This window comes from Balaenoptera physalus (assembly GCF_965194825.1).
Source record: "Balaenoptera physalus genome assembly, chromosome: 11".
NCBI classification, from domain to species: domain Eukaryota; kingdom Metazoa; phylum Chordata; class Mammalia; order Artiodactyla; family Balaenopteridae; genus Balaenoptera; species Balaenoptera physalus.
The window spans coordinates 90,130,913-90,147,900 of record NC_138896.1 but is presented as its reverse complement, the minus strand read 5'-3'; the positions used below and the strand labels follow the sequence as shown (position 1 = coordinate 90,147,900).

Genomic DNA, 16,988 nt, shown 5'->3' with positions numbered 1-16,988 from the left:
TGATCCTGGACTATCCAAGTCTCCAGAATTGTGAGAAATAAATTTCTGTTGTATAAACCACTTAGTCTATGGTATTTTGTTATGGCATCCCAAGCTGACTATTACAGTCTCCTACAGAAAGTCAATGCTGTGTCAGTGTTAACCAAAGAGCCCGGGACTATCTCTCTAGCATTGTTTATGTGATTCTCTCTCTCACCCCATGCATCACCACCATGGCCACCCCATTTTGCTGAGCTTATTCAATTCTATTGGAAGTTATCTGAGTATTTCATGATGCTACAGCTATATTTTTCACTCTCTTTTGTAGGCCATCAGCCCCTTTTTTCTCTAAGAAGCTTTCTTGGACCATTCCATCCACCCACATACAAGTCTAACCTAGATCTCTTTCCTAAAAGTTTTCGTCCCACCCAGGGCTTGTCACTTTGCACATTTTTTGTTTGGTTGGTTAGTTGTTTGGTTTTCGAGGATTTTTTTTAGTTAAAAAAAATTTGTTTTTTTACTTTTGGGATAATTTTACATTTACAGAAAAGTTGCAAAGATAGTACCGAGAGTTTCCACATCACATTCACACAGCTTTCCCTTATGTTAACATAGCCATGGTACATTTGTCAAAACTAAGAAATTAATACTATTAATTAAACCATAGTCTTCATTCAGATTTTCCCAGTTTTCCTACTAATGTTCTTTTTCTGTTCCAGCATCTAATCCAGGATACCACATTGAATTTATTCATCAAATATCCTTAATCTCCTAAAGTCTGTGACAGTTTCTCAGTCTTTTTTTTTTTTTTTTTAAGACCTTATAACTTTTGAGTATTGGACAGGTATCTTGTAGAATGTCTCTCAATTTGGGTTTGTCTGCTGTCTTCTCAGAGCTAGTCTGGGATTATGGATTTGGGGAAGAATACCACAAGGTGAGGTAAGCTTCTCATCATATCAGGAGTATATCATATCAACATGACTTATCATTAGTGATGTCAACCTTGATTGTTTGGTTAAGCTGATGTCTACCATATTTCTCCACTGTATAGTTACTATTTTTCCCTTTCCATAATTTTTTCTTTGGAAGAGGCACCAAGTCAAGCACACACTCTAGAGGAGGAGAATTAAGGTCCACCACCATCTCAGGTGCACTCTCTCTCTCTCTGTCTCTCAGCTCTTGGGGGAGTCAGCTGCCACGTCAAGTAAGCAACACAATGGAGAGGATCATAGGGCAAGGAACAGAAACCTCCTGCCAATAGCTACAGAGTGAGTTTGGAAGTGCATTCTCCAGCCCCAGCTGACATCTTGACTGCACACTCATGAGAGATCCTGAGTCACAAATATCCAGCTAAGTCAGTCTCAGATTCCTGAACCTAGAAACTATGTGAGCTATTAAATGTTGGTCATTTTGGGGTGATTTGTTGTACAATAAGAGATAATGAATTCACCAGGCAATACTTTCAGCTCTTTTTCTTTGGCTTTTCTCTACATATCTTCTTTGTTCTCTCCTCTCTTTTCATGTAATTCCTCAACTTCACGCCCTTGGCTGAAATAGCCACTTATATCTTCCTAGGTAATATCTTCTTGGTTCAGGGCACCAGACCACCCTGAAGAGCAGTCTGTCAGTTGTAAATTCTAGGGATAGAGAAACCCATTGGCCCTAAATGGGTCATGTGACTGACCACTCTGGTCCAATTAATGTGGATGAAGTCAAGTTGTAGAAACACAGCTGCCTGGGGTCCAATCCTCTGCATGTATGGAGAGGGGCGATTATCAGAGGAAGAGGGTTAAAATGGGCCTGGCAGACACACCACCAGTATCCAACTCTAAATGCCTCACACACTCAAAGGAGTGAAAGATAAGATGTAAGTTTTCCGCTGGACCCCATATTCAGGAACTGATGGTGAGATGGAAATGCGGAGAGTTGGGGAACCTCCTCTGGATCTTCCAAAACAGGCTACACCTACATTCATATGGCTGGACTGATTCCACCTAGACATGGCAGGAAGGATAATATTTTTTTAAACAAGGGGTAACCTTAGAGACAATGTGTGAAATGTAGCATGTTATGTTACAAACCATGGAGTTCATGGCTATGTAATCCCAGTCTCCATGGACATCCAGGGATATTTTCAGCCCAAAACTCAGTAAGTCTTTGATTTGTTTGTCAGTAAGGTGATAACTCTTACAAGGATTGGTTTAATAATAAATACACTGTGGGTGAACTCCTCAAGGCAAAGCGTGAACAAAGGAACAAGTGTCAGAATGAGTTAATACTATGCTTGGACGGAGTTTCCTTAGGGTTTCCAGATGTTGAAGACGTCTAGCTCGCTTTACTAGTTTGTGTCTAGCAATAGCAGAATGTTAATGGCCAGTCCTGTTGATATCTACCTCTCTGCCACGAGGCAATGGAAATGGCAAAAGCTGTGTCACAAAGTAACAGTCTACAAGCAGATATAATTTCTGACACTGCATAGATGAACTAAAATTAGCTTTCACAATGTAAGAACTGCCTGGGGTTTTCAATTGCTTTGATATTTTAATCCAGATGTGATTAATACACACACACACACACACACACACACACACACACACACACATCGAAGTAACTGGGAAAGTAATTACATATGCAAAATTCAGAATCCATCACCAACACAGGTTGTGTGCATTTATTTCAATGCTATTTAAAATATCCTTGAGATTAAGGATGCAAAATGAATCCCTTTTGAGTGCAAAGTTATCTTGTTCAGTTCACAGCTAGCTTCCTGCTAATCATTCCCTCCAGATTCGGTAGAAAGGGCTGATCACATCAATAATCAAGGTTTGCTAAAACAACACCCCCCCCAAAATCTTCTGAGTCATCAGGTTGTAGCTGGAAAACATGAGACATGAGCTGCAGAGTTCTATGAGTTTAAAAATATCCTTTTTACTTTTAAGCCTGTTCTCTTGAATTTGACTACGGAATTTCAGTGCTCCTCTTCTCATAGCTCTTATCTTTAGAGAGAGAATCACACCTCAAACAGAGGCAATAATACATGTCTACCACAAGGATAAAGCTTTACAGAGAGGGAACACCCAGCAGACACCAGAGATGACATGGGGCAGCTTATATGGTTGGGCCCTTGTTGGTCCTGTGCCTTTTTGCTCTCAGCTCCATTCCTTAGGGAATGACATTCCTCAGACTCTGTTGACTGCCTCTGGCTCTGTTGACTGCCTCTGGCTTTCAGGCAGTTTGGCCAATGGCAGGCATTGATGCAAGACTGAAGGACAAGAGGAGGGCAGAAGCTGCTATACTTCCTCTTTACTCTCTGCTTCACAGGGTACCTCTGAGATGGTTGTATCTGCTTTGTAGTTTCCTTTCTGCAGGATAGCCCGTCTCTTCCCGACCCCAGTTCCTGCCTGGCAGCTTCCAGCATATGGCCCCAAATACTGGGCTTTGCTAACTTATATCAAATAACTTATTTGGAAACTTCCTCTCTCCAGTCCTAGGGCTGGGACTAGCGTCCCACTATCTCTAATCTCATGTCCCCTGTATCACTTTTCAGCTTTTTCATCACCTGTGTAACCAACCCTCTATATTAATTCCTCCGTTTGAGACACCTAGAGTAATTGCAGTTTTCTTGTCTGGACCCTAAATGACACAGAGACACAAAACCAACACACACGCATTCAAAAGTCAAAAGTAACAAAACTGTATGACCAAATGAGTAAACTGAATAGTCCAAAAAGTGTTCACAGAAGGCAGAAATCAGAGAAGCCTAGAGATTAAGTTTTTCTATGGTTCATCACAGTTCCCACTGTGACCTTTCTTCTACATCCTGACCTTACAGCTTTAGTGTCTACAAAGAATAGCTTTTCCTCTTAGTATCAAGAGGACTTAGTAAGTCCTCTGAGGACTTATCAAGTTACGTCATCCTTGACATAGGATGCTGGTTTCCCTTACTTACGTTACGGTCCAGTCAGCCCTGGCCCCAAAGGACTGAACACAACAATAATGCTAGCTGATATGCATTGAACATTAACTCTGGGTAAGGAAACTTTTATCAGTTATCTCATTTATTTTACAACACAACCTCATAAGGTAGGTGCTACTATTATTTCCCTTTTTAAGATGGGAACTTCCAGGCTTAGAAATTAAACATGCTGTCTCTGAACATGGTTGCCTACTGCTGCATCTTCTGTGAGGATTGCATCTTCACTGGCCCTGTTCCTCCTAGAAGACCCAAGGAGGAAAGGTTCTAGTAGATACTGAGAACAGTGGAGGATCCAGAGGAGGGAGCCTGGCTGTGGAAAATCTTGCAAATCAGGTCCAGGAGGAACATTTAAACATTCATTAGATACTCTGTTAAGGGAATGATATTAATATAAAGCATAACCTTTGTAGTTAGTGGCAATTGATTCAGTTTGGATATTTTTAAAGAAAGGCCTTGGCCTGCTTCTAGAGGGATCTGAAGACCTTCTCTTACTTAAAATGAACAGTATCAATATTGTGTTCAGAGTCTCCACATGAGCACAATTATTTGAAGCCCATTGATAATTCCTATCATTAAAAAAAAAGAGGCAGAGTTACCAAATTTAGAAATTGAATAATCACACTCTCCCAAAGTAAACTCATTACCATCTACCTCCACCTCCATATAAAATGTATAGAAAAACAATTGGGTTATTTTTACTGGATGCCTAACCACAGCCCAATGCATTGCAGTGATCTTTCCTGCATATCACATTAAAAAGAGTAAATATTCAATTTTCACACAGAGTGATGGATAATATCATCTTCCCGTACAGATATCTGCTAAGGCTTTTTAAAAAATTTAATTACACCTGTTCAAAGTTAGGACCTCTGGGCTTTTGAACGAGTCAGCAAAAAGTAAAATTGAGCCCACAATCCACAATCCCCTACACACAGATGCACACACATACACACACATATACATCCATTTACACAGGTGTATGCATTGATTTGACTCCCTTGTTGGAAGGCAGAAAGTGTAAACCTGTACATCTACCCAGGGATGAGGATCTGGTCTGCAGAATGAAGGATGAAATGAAGAATTTAAAAATACGCCCAATGAGAACAGCAACCTCTTATCAACCTTGGCTGTGCAGAGCTACAGATGGTCCAATGAAGTAGATTAAGGAGGAAGTCACGTGGCCACCACTGACATTAAGCCTTTAGAGACCTGCCAGCTCCAGGGAGCAGAGCATTCTTGCAGAAGGATGGAGTTCCAGGTTGGAAAATAGGGAAACATACTTTAATACTTGGTGTACATCAAAAAAGACAGGAAAAAGTACCTTTTCTCCCCCCTGTAAACAGGAAGTCTAATCAAAGTGTCAGGTGTCAATTTGAGCATCTTTGGTTTAGAATTTGAATGCAATAATGTGCCCTTTTATACCATGAGGAGGAATTCTGAGAAAGGTAGAAGGTGCATTTGAATCTGGTTTACTTTCAAAATTCAAATTAATTTCCTTAATTTCCAAATTTTATGGTGTTGTGAACAGAACACTATTGGAAAATCTAGGCTTACCTCTAACTGCAGCCTTGGGCACATTATTTGATTTCAATTTATAAAATGGGCATATTAACCCCTGCCTTATAGACAGGGAAAGTTCTCAGTCGTTATGTTCTGGTATACACCAATGTGGCTATACCAAATGTTAAAATATTTAGATATTTTTGCAGTGACTGGCACAGAACTACATCCCTTGACTCATGCCTGATAACTGTCCCCAAACTGCTGTCCTAGACACCCAGGTTTATTTCTCAGAATCTCCTGGACTGGACCTAGACCTCTTCAGCAGCTAAAGAGTTGAAGCCTGACCCTGCAGAGAGCCCCTGAGGCCCTGCTCCACTGCCAAGGCCAGTGTGGGCCTTGACTGGTCAGTGGTGCTCATACCAATACTGGTTATCAAGTATTTTGAACACGACCTTCACAGGGTGGTGGGGAAATGGAATGGCATCATGCATCAGGATATGCATTAGAAATCATTCAACTCTCTGCACCTGTTACTGTCCTAGAGAAAAGCTACTTGTTGCACAAGCTCACACTCAAGAGTATCTGCTACATTAGAAGAATAACTTGGACTTTTAACTTCCAACCCAGTGACATCTACGGATAAGGCATTATTCATATCGTAAAGTCATGCAAGACACAATCATAACCTTCAAGAAGGTTATGATTAGTCTAGTCCCGAGACTAATTTGAAGAGAGGACATAGGAGCCAATCTGAAAGAGCTCCCAATGGCCAAAGTTAAAACAACTGAGCAACAAGATAAGTAACAGCAGCACTGGATTATAACCCAAAGAGTAACATAAATATTTATGTGTCCATAAGGATATGAAAAAAAATGAGAAATAAATAAGTAAATTAGGAAGAAGAAATACATCTTCCTTACAGAAGAATCCCAAGTAATATATATTAATATCCCCTTCTCAACTAATACCGCTCCCCTAGATTGTCCACTTTGGAGACTATTTTACTCTAGGAATGATGGTTATTTGGATGCTGTTGAGTATTCAATCTCTCCCTCTTTCACTTCATCACACACACTTTCTGAGTAGTATTTTGACCTCTCCTGTGGAGGGATTCTCCATTATTTGTAATTGTGGGGCTGGTAGAAAAGGATGGCTATTCCCAGAAGCTACCTCTCACTGCTGTTTCCTAAAACAGAAACAGAAGAGGTCAAACGTTGCCCTCCCCCCCACAAATACACGACCTATCTCACACGCATGATGCAAAGATGGTGGAAACCATTGGAGGTTGAAAATTTGGTGGTGTCTTGACCAGACCTAAGCTACAGCTCCTGCTGCCAAGCCTCTGAAATGTCCTTGCTTTCTGTTTTCCAAGCCTGCTTTTCTAGCCTGCTTTTAATTCTGTAAGCCCTTGATCTCCTTCCAATTGATTCATTCCCTTTTTACTTAAGATAGCTGCTGTCCATGTCTGTTGTCTGCAACCAAGAAGCTGACAAACGAAGTTCTTTTATTTGTGTTTATGCATCCAGCTAGCACAGTTGTTCTAAACTTCAGTGTGTCTCAGAATCACTAGGAGTGCTCATTAAAAATGCTCCACTCCCAGAGAGCTCATCTGGTAGGTCTGAAGCGGTGCCCCGGAATCTGATTTGAGTAAGCATTGAAAGCACAATGTTTTTACTTGCTGGTCTCTACTGCAGGGTTTTGAGCACTGTATATGGGATTCACTGACCTATCCTCTTGCCTAATACAGAGCCTGGCTGGCACAGAGTAGGATCACAGGAAACTACTTTTAGACACAACATTCATCCTCAGTCCCACCAGCACTCCCAGGTGAATGCAAAACCACCTTCACTTTTGACTGCTCCCTCATCTTAATGGTAGACAGTATAATCTCAGAATTTAAAGCCTACTATGTAATTTTTAGGTTATGGTAGCCACATAAATAAAGGTAAAATGAAACAGGTGAAATTAAATTTAATGATCTATTTGTTTAATCCAATATATCTAAATTATTACCATTTCAAGATGTAATCAATAGAAAACCTTTATTAACAAGATACTTTACTTTCTCTTCTCTATGGCAGTGTGTGTTTTCCACTTTCAGCATATCTCAACTCAGATCTCAACTCAGGTCTCAATAGCCATGTGACAAGTGGCTGCCAATTGGACAGCACAGCCCTATATACAGTATACCTCTCTTAGGTATACATAGAACACATTAGTTCATTAAAAGCTCTGAGAAATTCTATCTTAAGATTCTATCCTAAGAAGACCTACTTAACTTTCCTTATCTCATTATTTCTCAAACCTATCTGACCATGGAGCACACACACAGACACAGACACACACACAGACACACACACAGACACACACACACACACACACACACACACACTGATTTTGGAACACCTATTTAAATCCTACAGAATTAGTCCTTCCATTTGTTATAAAAAATAATATATGTATATGTATAACTGAATCACTTTGCTGTATACCTGAAACTAACACGACATTGTAAATCAACTATAGTGCAATATAAAATAAAATTATTTTTAAAATTAAAAAAACACTTTCTTTTGACCATTCCGAAAGGAAATCACTACTTAGATATAAACCTATGCAGTAGAATCTAGATGACATGGTGAGGGTGTGCACATGAGGACATGCATATATGAGGGTGTATGTGTGGTGTCTAAGAGTATCTGTGAGTTTATATGGGTGAGAGCATGCGTGTTGTGCTGTGACAGTGTGTATGCTTGCTGGAAATTGTCAACAGAATTTTTTAAGAGTAAAACTGAAATGCGTTATTTTTTCTGTCACGATAGTTTCTAAGGTAAAATGTTATTTAATCTCTTTATTTCCTCATGAAAATTACATTCTTTAGATGAATACTTTAAATTTTCAGTATATTTTTTCTTAACTCTTAAAGATGAACCAACGAACAACTGCTTGGGGGAAGGAGGAATTGTAGCATGACTTTCTTTCTGCTTTTTGTAGTTGGAGTAAAATTAATATAGTTAAGGTGAGCGGGGGAAATTTCAGGAGTTACACATTTGACAAAAATAATAGTTAAGGAGCATATACTGAAATTCCTTATATTTAATGGTTAGAATGATACAGTATCTTTAAGAACTGGGTTTCAGTCAAATGTTCCTTCTTATTTTTAATATTTAAACAAAAAAAACCCAAAGTGCTACCACTTCTCAGACAAATCCTGAATCATCTTCCCAAATGCAGAACGTTATGAACTCAACTGTTTTTTTATTACACAGGGTTAGGAATATACTCCCCCCCCCCCCCGCAAATATGATGAAGCAACTCCCAGGGGAAGGAAGGACTTTGAGTATCCCATGCGGAGTATGTCCTTAGCTCAGTACATACGATGGGAATGTGGCTAGGCAGGTCCCTGAGATGTTCATTAGTGCTAATGGGAGGGATGTGGCCAAGGCACATAATAAGTGTGCAGCTTCGGAAGTGTTGGATTATTCGGAGAGGACAGCTAGCATCTGAGTGATCAACGCCTTTAGCATTTGCCGTTTGGGGACCTCTTCTTTTTCAGAGAGTGTCTTCCGGTCGTTTTTAGCTGGTCTTCACATCACTTTTTTGAAAGCAGAATACTTTTCCAGAGATGGATAAAATGGTAGATTATTTTACTATAATTACCAGACTGGCCAAAAGAACTGAAAGTTCTCGAGTCTTTTCCTTATTCCTTTTAGATTCAGAAGGTAGGTTTGGAAACAATATGTGGTGTCATTAAGGAACCAATAGCAGAGTCGCTTGGTCTTTGCTTTAGAAAGTCGATGACAAAGACGACTCTCTGCCAAGTACCTTGATTGATCTTCTCTAGAGTCTAGATTTGGTGAAGAGCGCTGCTGGCAACACAAGGTTGGACCAGATGACACATATGATGGGACACAAAAGTACACATTAAGCCAAGTGTTCATGTTCCGATACGGCCTCGTGACTCATGATGTGACCTTGAATAACTTCTCTAACACAGCTGCCCTAACTTTCCAATGGGTAACAAATTCATCCTTCCCAGGGTATTGAAGCTCTGTGAATTAGTATATATAAGCCAAACCTAGAATTTTCCTGGTGCTGTTTATTACTCAGATATTCAGATTAGGAAGCAGGGGAAGACACTCCATCCCACCACATATTTAATAACACGACAGAGAATCTTAAGCACTTTGTAAGTACCTCCAACCACGATGACTGTTTAGAGTCTTAAGTGTTTTGACAGTTGTGTCAATGACCTTAGCCTTTAATGGGAATCAACTACAACAGATATGTCTAAATGACCAATGTTGGCCTTCGATGGAACAAAGGATGCTTTTCAATAACCTAAGTGATTTGGCCTGTGTAGTTCTGTAGACACGATGACACAAATGAATTCAAAATACGAAGATTCTTACATCATGAGTTTGAGGAAAAAAGCAACTAGAGACTGAAACTGTATTATCTAACATTGGAAATAAGTCTGTTTCTTTGATGGCATAGCAGACGAAGCAACTAACTTTTAGGGGCTCTTTTGTGCAAACATCTTTCTTTGAAGTAAAGGGAACTGCTCATTTTTTGTTTGTTGGGTGGATGTGTGTGTGTGTGTTTGCAGTGTACACTGACTGAGTTTGCTTACGCTACAACTCTGCTATAAAAACCTGGAGGTCAAGAACTGTGTTTTTAATACCCACTACATAGGAATAAGTATTTAGACGGTGCTTTTTTTTTTTCAAACACATAGACTTTTTTAAATTTATTTTTTTATACAGCAGGTTCTTATTAGTTATCCATTTTATACATATTAGTGTATATATGTGCTTATTAATTGTTTTTGTTGTTAGTGCAGTAACTAATTGTAGCTTTTCATGTAATTACTGATTAGAACAGCTTTGAGCCATTGAACAGAAATATGTTGGATCAGTGCTCTGGAGTCCTGGACAAACACTTAGGAGGGTTCCTATCAGAGTCTTCCTAGATCTTGATTCTGAGTTCTTCCTCTCACCTCACTGCCCAAATTCAGGCTAACAAAGTTCCTGTCCCTCTCTCCCCATCCAGCCCTGGCCAGTGGCCTTCATGAGTCTGTTGGGAAGCAGACACCAGCAACCGAGTCTGTCTGCTACTGCCTAAAGTCTGGCCTGGTCCGCACTGCAATTCCTCACTATTCCGTTGTGACTCCATGGTCACACCTGGGATTTCAGGTATCTAGTTCCACAGGCCATTCTGAAACCTACTCAGCTCTCTTCATTTGCCAAGGTGGGGTGTGCTGACCACGCGAATGTGAACCACACACCTCCAAGTGCAGGGAGGATTATTGACTAAGCCTCAGCTGCTACGTCTGACGTGCATCACTGTGCTTGGGCTAAGGCCACGCTTCCAGTGGCCAGGGACTGACTGTGGACGGATACTGAGGCAGGCCCATTCCTGGAGGGCACAGAGCTCCTCTGATGGGTGACTTTGGCTTGAGAACTCTTGATGGCCTTGCCAAAGTTTCCTTAGAACTGCACTTAGAACTTTTCTCTCTTTTTCACTGGGAACAGATTTGCAATGAGGTCGGGGAGAGGGTCACCCAGCCTCTCCATTTTCTCTCACAGCCATTTCCCCTAATCAATTTTGTACATTTAATCCTGTGTTAGCATTTGTTTCTGAAAGGACCCAAACTAACATATTGAAGCTGGACTTTTATACTAGGAATGGCAAATTGTATACAGGGATATCAATCCTATGAGGAATTCTGAAACTGGAACAGCCCTTCAGAGTTGTCCCACTGCCCCAGGGGTATGGCTCTTAGAGCCCTGTGTTGAGAAGAATTCTGAAGCTACAGGGTTCAGGCAAATGTGCTGCCACTCCTCCTTTCTGTGCCCACGACAGACATTGCTAATTGATCATACCTATGTATGGAATAGAGCAGTGCTGAGTTAGCAATCAGCCATCAGCACAAGCGCTTACGGATGCCAGGCACTTGTCATTATGTTTCAGACCCGCCTGCAGAACCTAAGTGTGAAAGTGGTGTATCATGATGGTTTGATTTTAGGAAGTTCAATCTTTTACCAGGATTCCTTTGTCAAGGTTTTCTAGCAACTCGCAGGGAATGCTTGCATGTTCCATGAGTCTGTGCTGGTTGGTGCATGCCATCTCCATCAGTCATCCAGCTCTGCATCTTTGCACTCCCCACTTGCCACTATCACGATGGAGCAGGCCATTTTCTACCACTTCTAACTTTTTTATTAAATAACTTTAAAAATGTTTTATTATTATAAATGCTTTATTTATTTTTTTAACATAGAGGAAGCTTGGTGGTGAATATGTAGCCATTTGATGTTTTTATGACTAAGAGTTAAAGCTCAGGCTCTCTTTCTTATAGAATGTAAGTGTGCACCAACACATGTATATGTAATTGTTATCAAAATTAAGCTTAGTCACTAAAAGAAGATTCGCTATCTGAACTTTCTTGTGTATTTTTTTCACCTTCACCATCAGGCACTGGAGCATCTGGCCTCTCAAGAAAACCTGGGTCTAGTCCTTCCGATATCATTTTGTTTCTTATTGCTGTCACTGGAACACCCACTTGAACCATTTCGAGATATCTGGCATTTCTTGGATCCTTGACTACAGTTAAGATATTTTCTGGTGTTACTTCACTTTCCTGTGTCCAGAGTCTTGTAAACTGCTGTGACTGCTCTGAAGTGGTTTCACAATGTGTCTCATTTGTGATCCTAGTGACACTTATAGGAGATACTTCAAATGTGACATCATCTAGCCCTGGGATAGATGTCAACTTTGCATCTAAAATATTGAGAGTTGTTTCAATTTGCTGGATACGAAGAGAAAGGTCTGCCAGTTTCTCCTCACAAACTGTAGAGAAGTGGTTGAGGAACCATACAGTGTGCACCACAAATTGGTTTAGAAATGCCACCATTCTTCTCTGTTGAATAGCTGGCACCTTAGTCAGGTCTCTGCCTGACCCCATGAGAGGAAGCCCATCCTCATCCATCTCCTCAGCGGGCGGGGGACCCCATAAATTTTGTATTTAGTGAACACATGCACATAACCTTAGAAGTCTAACATAGGCAGTCCTTAAAGGTTTATAATTTTAAAAGTTATTCCTTGCACTGACCTTCATTTCTGTCCCCCAGAAGCAATGCCTCCTTAACTCTTCTAGCTACCTCCCCCAGTATTTACTTCCTTAATTCCAGAATTTTGCATACACTAAGGTACCCACTGACTTCTCTACATGCTGCATAAGGACTTAGCCCATCGCCATGTCCCACCATTTTTCTTTTTCTCCATAACACTCCAACATAGTCATGTTTTACTAACTCAATAGTCCATGTTTACATTTTTATGATTTTGTAAATACCATTCAATTCACTAGAATTATGCTTCCTTTTGTGTCCAAACACGTATTTCTGCTGGAGTTGATACTTTATTAATAATGAGTATTAATTTTCTTGGTTCCTAGAGCCCTCCCTCCAGGAGCCCTCTGTCCTCCTCGTCCTACCTAGGCTGATTTTTCTCTTAGCTTGCTGAAAGACAGCATTCCTAGGGCTGGCCCTTTGCAAATCTTCAGGATAACATCCCATATTTTCCTACACCTCATATCTCCCTCTTTCTTGGTTTACCCCTTTGTTTTGGTCTACAATCAATACTCAGTTTGCTGCTATTCCTCCTTGCATCATTTCACTCCAGTCTTTTCCAAAGAAAGATTGAGATACTGATGTACTGAGTACTTGTGCACATGAAAATTTCTTTATACCATCCTTGCACTTATTCTGATAGGTATATATTTCTAGGATAAAATCTAGAGTCTAGGAGTAAATCTAAATCTAGGATGAAAATGTTTAAAAGGTGCTTTTTAAGATTTCAATACTGCTGTTGTGTTGAGAAAACTAATGTCACTTTGCTTCCAGTTCTGTTATAGTTCATCTACTGTTTTTCCTCCCTGGAAGATTTTAGGATCATCTTTTTTTCCTTTGAGTTATGAAATGTTACCACAATATGCCTTGGTATGGTCTCAGCTTGGGTTCAGAGATAGAGATTGATGTGCAGGAAGCTTACTGGGGACTGCTCTTGAAAACAACGCTGTGAGGGAGAGGGATGGCAGGATTGGGCAGAGGCAGAAGCTGAACTGCCACAGAGACTTCAGCCAGTCCTATGGAGAGTTCTGCCAGCCAACGCTTCCTCCTCATAGAGAGGGAGAGCTCTGTGAGGAGGAAAAGCACTTCAAAGCTGTCCCACCTTAGGCAGGTAGGCTGAGCCTTTATGTGCCCTTCCCCTGTTGACTAGTCAGGGATTTGAGCCACTTCCAAGAAGGGACTGATCCTGCATGAGGCAACGCCCTTGAGACAGTGTTAAACGCCCAAGAGGGAATCATCTGAGAACTGTCAACTATCAACAAAGCTGGGTCATGTGGAAATGAGTGCTTCAGTCCTGTAGGGAAATCTGGGTGGCACACAACATTATCCACTATAATATGGGTCTTATTTTAATAATTGTGTTGAGCTCTTGCTGGACTTAGTCAGTCTGAACACCTAAGTCCTTCAATTTTGGGAAAATTTTCTTGTGTTTATTATTTGATAGTTTCCTCTCTTCCTTTTTCTTGTTATCTTCTTTTTTTCCCCTATGAGTCATATTTTGCTTCTGTAGAACTGACCTTCTAATCCTCATCTTTCTTTTTCTATTGACTGTCTCTTGATCTTTTCATCCCAACATGTTTCTTCAACTTTATTTTCCAATATGCTTGTTGCGGTCATCTAATAGCATGATGAATCTGAGAGATATGAATAGGGCACCAATACCATCTACTATATGGATTAATAACTTACTTATCGCTTCGGTGTCATTTTGTGGAATTTTGGGAGGGGGAATACATTAACACAGGTGGTCTATCTGACATTCTGAACCAGGAAACATCAGTTACAGACTTTCTTTACTCAGTCTGCTGCTGTTCCTCTTCGAATCACCTCACTTCAAGTGTAATCAAAGAGAATCTACTCAACTCAATGGGAGGCTGAGATCAGGCTATAATGTTCAGCAAGACTTTACCAAAGACCTCAGACCAACTGAAGTTCATTACCACACAGGGAAATTTTAAATTAGTCGTTAAATTTGTCTTCTCTCAGAGTCCATAGGTCCAATTCATTTCAAGAGGCATCAGTTGGGTGTGTAATTAATCCAAATTTTGCCCCATGTTTCAGGGAACAGCTCACATCTCCTCTCTGGGACACCTTGAGTACACCTCTTCTGCCTGTGTCTATGAAAACCAAACAGATGAAGGAGGTCTCCTTTTACCCCTGAAGTCTTAGGCTTTCCAATGAAGTCCTTATTTTTGGGTCAGGACTGGCCTCTTTCCAGGATGACTTGTGGTGGGAATTACCATTCTCTCCATAGCTCTAAGGCTTTCAACAGGGCCATGTTTTTCCCAAGAGTGATCTCAGGGCTTCCACAGAAGTGCTGTCAGACATCAAGAGTTTAGGGAAAGCATAGATGACCAAGGAATTCCTCTGGTTCATTTTGATAATCAGGTCTACACATCCCTCCTGCTATTTTATTTTCTTGGCTCTCTTTCTCCAGCATACAACTGTTTAAATACACACACACACACACACACAAACACACACACACACACACACACACACACACACACACTTACACACACTCCACTCCAAAACCAAGCAATAATATATAGACATCGTAGGAATCATAGTCTGCAGAGATGAAGATTTTCATTGACTAAAATAGTCTTATGTGTTCCCCTGCAGAGCATTTAAACTCCTCAAGCCACAGTTCCTCCAGCAAGGATCTTCTGTCACATTTGTATAATCATTGCTTTCCCCTAACCAAGGGACATTTAGCCCCAAAATAATGGCAAGTGTCCATCTCCTGCAAACGGAAAATTGCTCCATTGGGGAGATTTGTAATTACAGAATTTGTTTTTCCATGTACTAGAACCTAATATTTACAGCCTATGATTGTGAAGTCAGTCAGTAAGCTGGGTTCAAATTCCAGCTCTGTAACTTCTAAACAATGAGTCCTTGAGACAGTTATTTCATTTCTTGTGCTTCAGCTTTCTCACCTGCAAAATGGAATAGTTAAGAGAACCCACCTCACAGAGGTGTTGCTTAAGTTGGGTGAGGAAATTCATGTGAAAGATCTTCAAGCAGTGCTTAGTGAAAAAAAATTCAATAAATATTAACTGCCATTATTATTAATTAAGAGTGTGGCTGCCTTTTCTGCTTCACAGTTACAATATGTTGAGTGATTTGTTAAGTATTAAGACAGGACACAAGTGATGTAAACTGGAAAATCTAGGCTGTTATATGGAGACTACCAATTAAAAAACCATGGATGTCAGAGGTCAGAGTAGATGTTTAGCCTCAGCTAGTAAGATGACCCCCTTATGTGGCTTGAATCCCATTTCAGAGAGTTCAAGAAAGGGGCCCCAAACTCTGCAGCTTTTTTTTCTTCTCCTCCCGACATGAGGGAGAGGCTTCAGGAATCCTTGGCCAATTTACGGCTTGACCAATTTAAAGCTGACAACTGCCTGCCAGTCTGCACTGTTCAAAAGATGAGTGATAATGAGGAGTTTCCTAATTACCAGGGTTTCAGGCTTCTCAGATTATAAATCTCCTCCTGAGGTGTAGCTAATTGGTACTGTCAAGGAGAGAAATTTAGAAAGACTTAGATAATAAGCAGATATTGAATTCAGTTAGGATGACTATTTTCTATTATTTCTGTTCATAGCCCTCTTATATAATAAATCTCCCATCTCTCTGCTCACATGTTGGAAGAAACGGGGTTTTGTCCCTCCTCTTTGTACCTCAGTGGTGCATTGGTAAGAAGAGAAGTTTGTGGAATATTACTCCTACTCGTCACTGGAGGGTTTTAAAAATCTAAACCTGAAATCATTAGATAGCATCTCACTAGATTAGTTTTTAAGGCTCAAGTACCCTGTCTTGTGAAAGGAACTTGGATTTCTAAAAATGGAAGACCAAGTTCCAAATCTCATCTTGCTACTTTATAACACATGGGAACAGAAGTGGCTTGCGCCACTCCTCAGAGACTCAGCTTCCTCACCTGTAAGACAAAGAAAAGAACATCCACTTCACAGAAGTTTCAATAAGGTAAATTAGATAAAAATGTAAGCATAGTGGCTGCCCATAGAAGATAGTTGGTAACTTTTTTAATTAAAAAAGTAGAACTCTTATTAGATAGATTTTTAAAAAATACAATTTTCAGGCACTTCTTTTCTCCTATGCCTGATTGCCACTTCAAACCCAAACAAGTAAACTTGAAAAAAACAAGATATTTAAAGAGACTGTTTCGCTCAAATTCTTATCACTATCATAAGAAATTAAAGCTCTCTGAAATGCACCCCTTAGATTTACATTATGTCAGCAAACATGTAACTCCAAGTGTATGTGTGCATGTGTGTGTGTGAGACACACACGTACATACACATCATATTATTGATTAGTAGCCCAACCATCCTTCAATAGGATATAATACTGTGGAGAAGTAGTGTGCAGGAATAATA

At 40.2% G+C, this 16,988-nt stretch overlaps 1 long non-coding RNA gene and 1 pseudogene across 2 annotated transcripts in view; one reads left to right on the top strand and one right to left on the bottom strand.

Annotated features, from left to right (window-relative positions):
- Nucleotides 1-16,988, top strand: part of LOC309637585 — a 418,822-nt gene that overhangs the window by 363,527 nt on the left and 38,307 nt on the right. The gene's annotated exons all lie outside the window — the stretch shown is intronic.
- On the bottom strand, nt 7,821-15,065 carry LOC309637512 (WASH complex subunit 3 pseudogene; annotated as a pseudogene). Its single transcript has one exon. The product of its transcript is annotated as a WASH complex subunit 3 pseudogene (transcript).